Genomic DNA, 8,351 nt, shown 5'->3' on the forward strand with positions numbered 1-8,351 from the left:
TTCTCACTCTTTGGGACGCTACTCTAGGGATCGCTAGCGTGGAAGGAGTTTGTTAGAGCTTAAAGCACACGAATTGCTTATGTGGCGTGGATCAACACATGAAGAACAAAACCAATTCACTCCAGGTCGTTGATTAATTCTGTTGAAGTGATCAAGGCACACAGATTGATGAGGTGGAATTGTGCTTAGTCTTTGTTTGTTACACGAATTAAGTTAGAGGTTTAGCTTAAGGGTTGTGTATAAATAGAGTACTGTTGAATTCACTCTAGGTATTACAAACAGAGAGAATATAGGAATCTAGAGAGAGCTTAAGAGATATACTGGTTTGTAATCAGAGAGTGTTGAGAGTGCCTTCATTTGTTCTTCAGAGCTGAATTCCAAGTATTGTAAAGAGAGAGTTACGAGTGAGCTTCAAAGTGTTGAAGCGAGAGATTGTAATCCTTTTCTTAATCAATACAAGCGTAGTGGTGAGTTTTATCCCGAGTCAGCTAGTGACTTAGGATTCTCACCGTTTGGAAATTCTTGTGTGTGCAAATATAAGTGCGCTTTAACAACTTAAAGCGCGCTCAATTGTCTGTCTAACCTCTTCCGCACTTAAGGACTTTAGTAAGCTCATTACTAATAGTTCTTAATAGGTTAAGCGCATCCCAAGTATTCAAAGCGCAATTGAATTCTTGTTAAGCGCAACTAAGGCTTAATGAACCTTAGTGACAGTGAACAATAGCTGATCAAACACGTGTTTTCTACAGTATGGCTGGAGCGAAAGGAACAAAATCCCATTGAAAGAATGTATTATACACACCCAGCTTCAGGAGAACAATACTACCTACGTTTTCTATTAAATGTGGTAAGAGGCCCAATAACATAGGAAGAAATCAGAATTGTCCATGGGAAAGTACACGTTACCTTTCGAGAGGCATGTTATAAACTGGAAATGTTGAATGAGGATACATAATGGAAAGATGCGATAAAGGAGGACATGTTGTAGGCATCACGGACTCAGTTAAGACAATTGTTCGTGACAATCCTGTTGTTCTGTGACGTAAGTAACCCTTCAGAGTAATGGGACAAGACTTGGGAAGAACTCTATGAGGATATATTATACCAAAAAGGGAAGCAGTTCAAATTCCCAACATTAACACTTTCGGAAAAGCAAATTAAGAAATACACTTTGTTATATATCCAAGAGATCCTAGGGACAAATGGGAAGTCACTCACGGATTATCCAGGGTTACCTCCTTATTAGAGAAGAGCTAGCATACATCGTTAAAGAAATGGAAGCGCTCCATGATAGACTATTCCAGTCTCTAAATATGGAACAATTGTTGATCTACAAAAAACTTATGTTCAAAGTTACAGAACAGAGGGGAGGATTCTTTTTCATCTATGATGCTAGAGGAATTGGGAAGACCATTCTATACCAAATAGTAATGGCACAGATCCGCTCCGAGGGAAACATCGTCCTAGAAGTCGCATCATCAGGTAGGTACTATGTGTCATGGATGAAACGCATGATTGTACACTAAAACTATATTTTTTAAATAAAAAAAGGTTTTACAAAAAAATAACAAAGACGTTTGTTGTACAAAATGGAAACAGGTATAGCAGCATTGCTTCTACCGGGAGGAAGGACAACTCATAGTAGATTTGTCATACCTATTGAACTACTCGAGAGCAATACATGTGGAATTATGCAAAATACACACCTGGCATAACTGATGCACGAATGAAGTTAATAATATGGGATGAAGCTCCGATCACTTAGAGATTTGAATTCGAAGTCTTGAATAGAACTCTACAAGATATCATGGGAATTAAAAATGATAGAAACTGTAGAAGGATATTTGGAGAAATACCGGTGATGCTTGGAGGAGATTTTTGAAAATTCTTACTAGTGATAACAAAAGGAAGAAGACAAGATATAGTACAGGCGTGCATAAGTAACTCACCGTTCTGGGAACACTGTGAAGTCCTAACATTGTCGAACAAGATGAGAGTCAATGAGAAGATGATCTAAGGGGAAATAGACAGAGAAAAACAGAAATTCAACCAATGGATGAAGCAAGTTGGGGAAGAAACGACTAAAGAAATGGCTCTTGAGGACGAAGATGAACAGACATAGAAATACCACAACAATTTGTGATCGAATCAAAAGAAAATCCAATCCAACAGCTAATTGAAGAGGTATACCCGAAGACTAAAAAAATCAGAACAATACAATCTACCTTCAAGAAAGAGCAATCCTTACACCCTTAAATCAAGATGTCGATCAAATAAATGCACATATGTTTCGCCTCCTACAAGGGTCATTGAAAATATACAAGAGCTCAGACGAAATATGCATGGCATCAATAGATATAGCTGAACAACAACACATGTACCCAATGGAGTTTTTGAACAACCTTGATTTCCCAAGTAAGAATTTCTACGACGGTTTGTGTACAATGAAATTGGAATAGGAATTGATTTACAAAAATACCAATTACATAATCACAAATAGGAATGTCATCCCATACTTTAACACTTAAGGAAGGTCTCCCTGTTATGCTCCTAAGGAATGTCAACCCAACCCAAGGTTTATGCAACAGGGCACGGCTTATTATCTCTCGCCTATGGCATTAGGTAGTGGAAGAAAAAATCATGACAAGATCGTGCATTGGAGAAAGGGTCATAATTCCTATAATAACCCTAAGCTCAACACAGACAAAGTGACCTTTCGTTCTAAAACGGAGACAGTTTCCCATAAAACCGTGCTTTGCAATGACGATTAACAAAAGCCAAGGTTAGTCGACTAAAACATGTTGGACTATATTTGCCAAAACCAGTATTTACACATGGGAAACTTTATGTAGCGATCTCACGCGTGACTGATAATCATTCCAATTGCAAATGATCCAAAGAATCACACAAGGAATATTGTCTACAAAGAAGCGTTCAATGGCATACCAACTGCATCTCAAGTAAACATACCATAAAAAAATTTAATTACAGCATAATACTTTTTCCTATGTAGAAGGACTACTAATCAATTCATGTATATGTATGACAGCCACAAGAATAAGAACGACATGTGGGAAAACAAAAAAATTATACTTCTACTGATGTCAGGTAAGCTGGCTAAGAACAAGGAAAGGGATGAGAAAATCAGTGCACATACTCATTTATACATACAGAGAGCGCCAAACATTTAAAAACATTATTTTTCCTTATGAGTTTTTTATGGAGCCTTGTAGGCCACTTTCTAACATGACCATTGGTTTGCCTTTGAAATCATGTTGATTGTCATTTTATTTTAGTTTTATTAGTATATGCCCTAAGAAAACACATAAGATTGCTTAAATTAGAAAATTTATCCTACAAGGGAATATATAAACTCATCACAACAAATAATAAAACCTTAAATTATGCATAAATATAATTTTCTATTACTAGACCCTTAATCTATGACCTTAAGACGTAGATTAGAAACTTAGTTTTATATAATTAACCGTGAAATCATTTTTGCATTTGTTAACCCCCTTCTCTCTTGTGTAAGAGGTTGCATATTTAACCATCTTTTCAGATTAATTTGTCCAAAACATTGCAACAGATATCCAGGACACTATCTTAAAAAACAAATGCATCACATGGGATGAGAACAAAAAGCAGATGTACAAAAATAATGAAAGTCAACATAATACAAGATTAAAAAAAGCAAATATTGATACTCTTACAAAATGTAATTATTACTCACTTGAAAAGACAGATCGGGAGCGAAACTAGAGCCAATGATTGACGTTGTGACATAACAAACGCAATATTGAACTGCAATTGCGGCAAGCATTAGATCGTCAACGTTGTCTGTAGTTATAGAAATGCAACCACTGTCTTCTACATCCCAGAATGTCAATCACACAACACTAGGAAGACGACAATATATAGGTTTAATCTTACAACAGTTAAATAAACTTCTATCTGAGCAAAATAGACAAAAATAGACCGACATTACCTTGAAACCATTCAACACCCATAAATGTAGCAGATTAAGCAAAACTTCGAAATCGGTGGAAAGTAAAACAACTATATATCTGTTGAAGATGAAATTCGGGAAAACGATTACAAACAGACAAAATTGAGACCAAAGAAAGATCAATGAGAGATAGGAGTGACATACGATGCACGAATTCAGAACTGAAACAACAGCCCCGCGCGTCGAAACCAAACAATCGGGGGATATACAACAAAGAAACAAGAACATGGAAGTGTGGTGTTTCTGGGAAGCGTAGTGTTTATGGGGACGGAACCTTCACCACCCAGTTAGGAACAAGCGGGTACAACCAAAAAAGAAGATCTAAGCTGAAGTCTACTGCAAGAGCATCAAAGAGATAATGAAGGGAGTACTTTGCGCATTCAAGGCTGAAAATAATGGTAATAGGCTTTAGTGTCATTGTTAGAAGAAACTATTTGCTAACCATTTGGGCTATACTTCCTACCATTCGTACTAGGCTTGGCCCATTTTTGATACAAACCTGGACAATTTCTTTATAAAATATAAATCACACAACTCTTCACTAAAAGTAATTTCCCTTAAAAAATGGGCTATAGGTCGTACCGTTCATATTGGGCTTTGCCCATTTGTGATACAAACCTGGACAAATACTGTTTAAAATGTAAATCACACAACTCTTCAATAAAAGTAAGTTTCCTTTAAAAAAACAACAACACGGGCATGCCATCACTTCACTAGTATAGTATAAAGTTGGGTGTGCTAAAAAACACTAAATGCACTATTATTCACTAATAATGACTAATAATCAATCTAAATAAACAAATACTCACAATCAAAATCAAAATCAATAGAATTCTTATTTGTGTCATCCACCTATGTCCAAGAAAAAGAATATGCCCAATGTCTAATTCAACCTTCCAAATATATATGGAACATCCAATTATTCACAACTATCTCATACACAGTATATATGTCACTTAATCATATCATATGAGTGTATATTATATAATATAAATAGATATTTGTGTATATAATAAATAGATGTTTATAATATTATAATTAGACCTATTTAAAATTGTATAAAATAAATTATATAATTAGATCTACATGAAATATGTTTATAAATATTAATATTAGGCCTATTTAACATTGTATGAAATAAATTAGAATTACACCTTTATGAAATATAAATTATCTCATCACATAAGCTAAAACATTGACATATATAAGGCCCATGCGAAGCACGGGCAACGAGATTCTAGAATTCTTATATGCACTATTAATGTCACTACTAATGACTAATAATCAATCTAAAAAAAACAAATAATTACAATCAAAATCAGTAGAATTCTTATATGTGTCATTCACCTAAGCCCAACGAAAAGAATAGGCCAAATGGCTAATTCAATCTTCCAAATATTCTAAATGCACTATTGATGACTACTAACGACTACTGATCAATCTAAAAAAAAACTAATAATCACAATCAAAATCAATAGAATTATTATTTGTGTCATTCACCTAAGCCAAAAAAAAGAGGCAAAATCGCTATTTCAATCTTCCAAATATTTGAGCCTCAATTATTTGAAATGTCTAATTATTCACAACTATCTCATACACGATATTAAATCACATAATCATATGATACAATAGTATATTATATAGTATAAATAAATGTTTACGTATATAGTAAATAGACATTTATAATATTATAATTAAAACTATTTAAAATTGTATGAAATAAAAATTACAATTAGACCTACATGAAATATGTTTATAATATTAATATTAGACCTATTTAACATTGTATGAAATATATTAGAATTTACACCTACATGAAATATAAATTAACATCATAACATAAGCTAAAACATTGACATACATAAGGCCTTGTGCGAAGCACGTGCAACAAGATTCTAGTATACTATAAAATTAGCATTGCTCAAAACCAGTAAATGATACCACAAAGACTATTAATGACTACATCTAAAATAAAACAATGTAAACAAATAATATTCCTTCACCTATATACTGAAGACCGCATTTATTCTATCATTACAAAACTTAATGACTTCATCCCGCATTTATTCGGATATTACAGAACTTAATGGTTTTCTCCCCGGATGGCTAAATCAATCTGAAAATACCTCTACACCGAGTGGAGAAATTCAAAGATTATTAGCGGGCATTGCATATTGGGAATCATGATTCTACATATTGGGAATCACATGATGTTCGTATAGGCTAAGTTCAATCTAGTGTTAATGGAATTTGCATTATATATGTTTGCTTGGAAAAATTGTTCATAGATGTGGTCAAGATAAATATGAAACTCGTTTTAAAATCATAGTTTTATCTCATAATTACAATCTTTTGTTAATGAAATTGGTATTATATAGGATTTCTCATCAGATTTTCTAAATTATTTTTTATAGTAATATAAAAATCAGAATATATCATATATTACTTATGATTAATTTGTTTCATGAATACAAATATGTAAAGGTTGATTTTTTACATTATTATAAAGTTTGTGTCAATTTATTTACTTTTCAAAAAATAGGCTTTTTTTATTCTAATTATCGAGCCTACAAAACTCTATAAGATATAATGAAAGAGTAGGTCTCAAATCATTAAATGCATATCTCCCCTTATTATTCTCTTAATTTTATTTTTCTTTTGCAAGAATATAATAATAATAATGAATAAATATATGATTCCAAAAATTTATAAATACAAGTATATATATAAACTCTAAAATTTCACAAACATTATTGTCAGGATCTAGATCCTGATCGTAGGAATTTACGATCCTACGATTCTAAACATATGAAACAACAATGAAATATGGTAAGCATTTTATGAAGTTTGCTTACAAGACAATCATTTTAACTATGTATGACGTTAGTATTGATCTTGTGTGAGTAAAATAGTTTCTTTTATATTATTTGTACTAGAAAGACATATCGATGTCACTATGTCATTCTGATTGATGAATTTCACAAATTCGATCCTATGATTTAAACTTACCGATCCGATCCAAAGTAGGTGTTAGTTTGAGCTTGCTCAGACTAATCACTCTTTTTTTATGATGATAAACATTACATTTGATATCTCTTGTGTTTTCTGAGCATTACAGGAATTTCTTAAGAAGCTAAGAGAGTCGCTTTGAGACAGCGAACAAGCTAGAGACTAGTTTTGAGCCTTGCGAAGATAGAGGGTATCGCAAAGGCAGTCTCAACCAAAACTGAAGAAACTAAATCGACTCAGAAGTGAAGGGAAGTGAAGTGCATTGAAGGTGAAGGACTAGCGCAGCGCAGGGAGAGTCACTGCGAGCTATTGAATCCTTCGCTTTAACAAACATGAAGTGAATAAGACCCAGGTGGAATGCATGCACCAGCGTGTAAGGTATTTCGGTGCAGCTAATGGAAACGTCGAGAAGCTAAGGATGGGTGAAGAATGTGTTTCTTACAATGGATATCGAGGGACGAGGATCGCCAGGCTGGACCAATAAAAGGCTTATGATTGGTGTGGGATGGATTGTCAGCACGAACGAGTTTGTTACAAGTTTGTTGCTCAAGAAAAGTGGAAGTGCGTGGAATTTGTGGTGCTTCTTGGTGGACCGACGCATGGATTGCCAGCGTGGAACTAACTTGGAATATGTAATAGAATTTCTTTCTTGAGGAATAAGTTTAGGAAGTTCTATATATAGGTGCAATAGGTATTTGCTAACGCACGAGTTTGAGAACCTCATAGAGTGAGAAACAACCTAGTGAGCTTAGGAGAAGCTAGCCCAAGGGAGAAAGACAACATGATTCGAAAACCTGGGAGTTAGTATAGTTGAGTGGTTAGGGAGATCACAACAAGACTAGAAAGTTGGGAGATGAGTACGATACAGTGTTTAGGGTGAAAAACTAGTGATCTCAGAGGGAGCAAGTGAGTAAAAAATACCTTGAGAGTAGCGAGCTTTTATTTGGGCTCAAGAACGATTGTTTTAAGTGGAGAGAGCGAGTGTTTGTAATCTTCATTTGATATATTTAATATAGTGGTGAGTTTCATCCTGGACTTAAGTTAATCCAAGGGTTCTCACCTTACCAAATCTTTGTGCATATTGAGCTGAAATTTAAATCTAACAATCTAAAGTTCTTATTGTGGAAAAGTCTCTAATCTTACATATAAACACACTTGCTACTCGCTTGTTGTGTTTACAAAGAGACTTAGACTCTCTTTGTGTGTTTTTCCATTTCCGAATCTTAAAAACACTGCAGCTAGTCTATCGAGCTATTCTTCAATAAAGATCTAGTCAATCTAAGCTACTCTACTAATTGTTCAACAACGATTCTTTTCATATATACTCGCTTTG

General features: G+C 34.1%; 1 pseudogene; it reads left to right on the plus strand.

The window, feature by feature from the left end:
* The first annotated feature begins 1,202 nt into the window (after positions 1–1,202).
* LOC141249487 (ATP-dependent DNA helicase PIF4-like) lies at positions 1,203–2,017 on the plus strand (annotated as a pseudogene).
* The last annotated feature ends 6,334 nt before the right edge of the window (positions 2,018–8,351 follow it).

This window comes from Phyllobates terribilis, unplaced genomic scaffold (assembly GCF_046119375.1).
Source record: "Phyllobates terribilis strain yellow unplaced genomic scaffold, ASM4611937v1 Scaffold_4623__1_contigs__length_58833, whole genome shotgun sequence".
In the NCBI taxonomy this organism is placed as follows: domain Eukaryota; kingdom Metazoa; phylum Chordata; class Amphibia; order Anura; family Dendrobatidae; genus Phyllobates; species Phyllobates terribilis.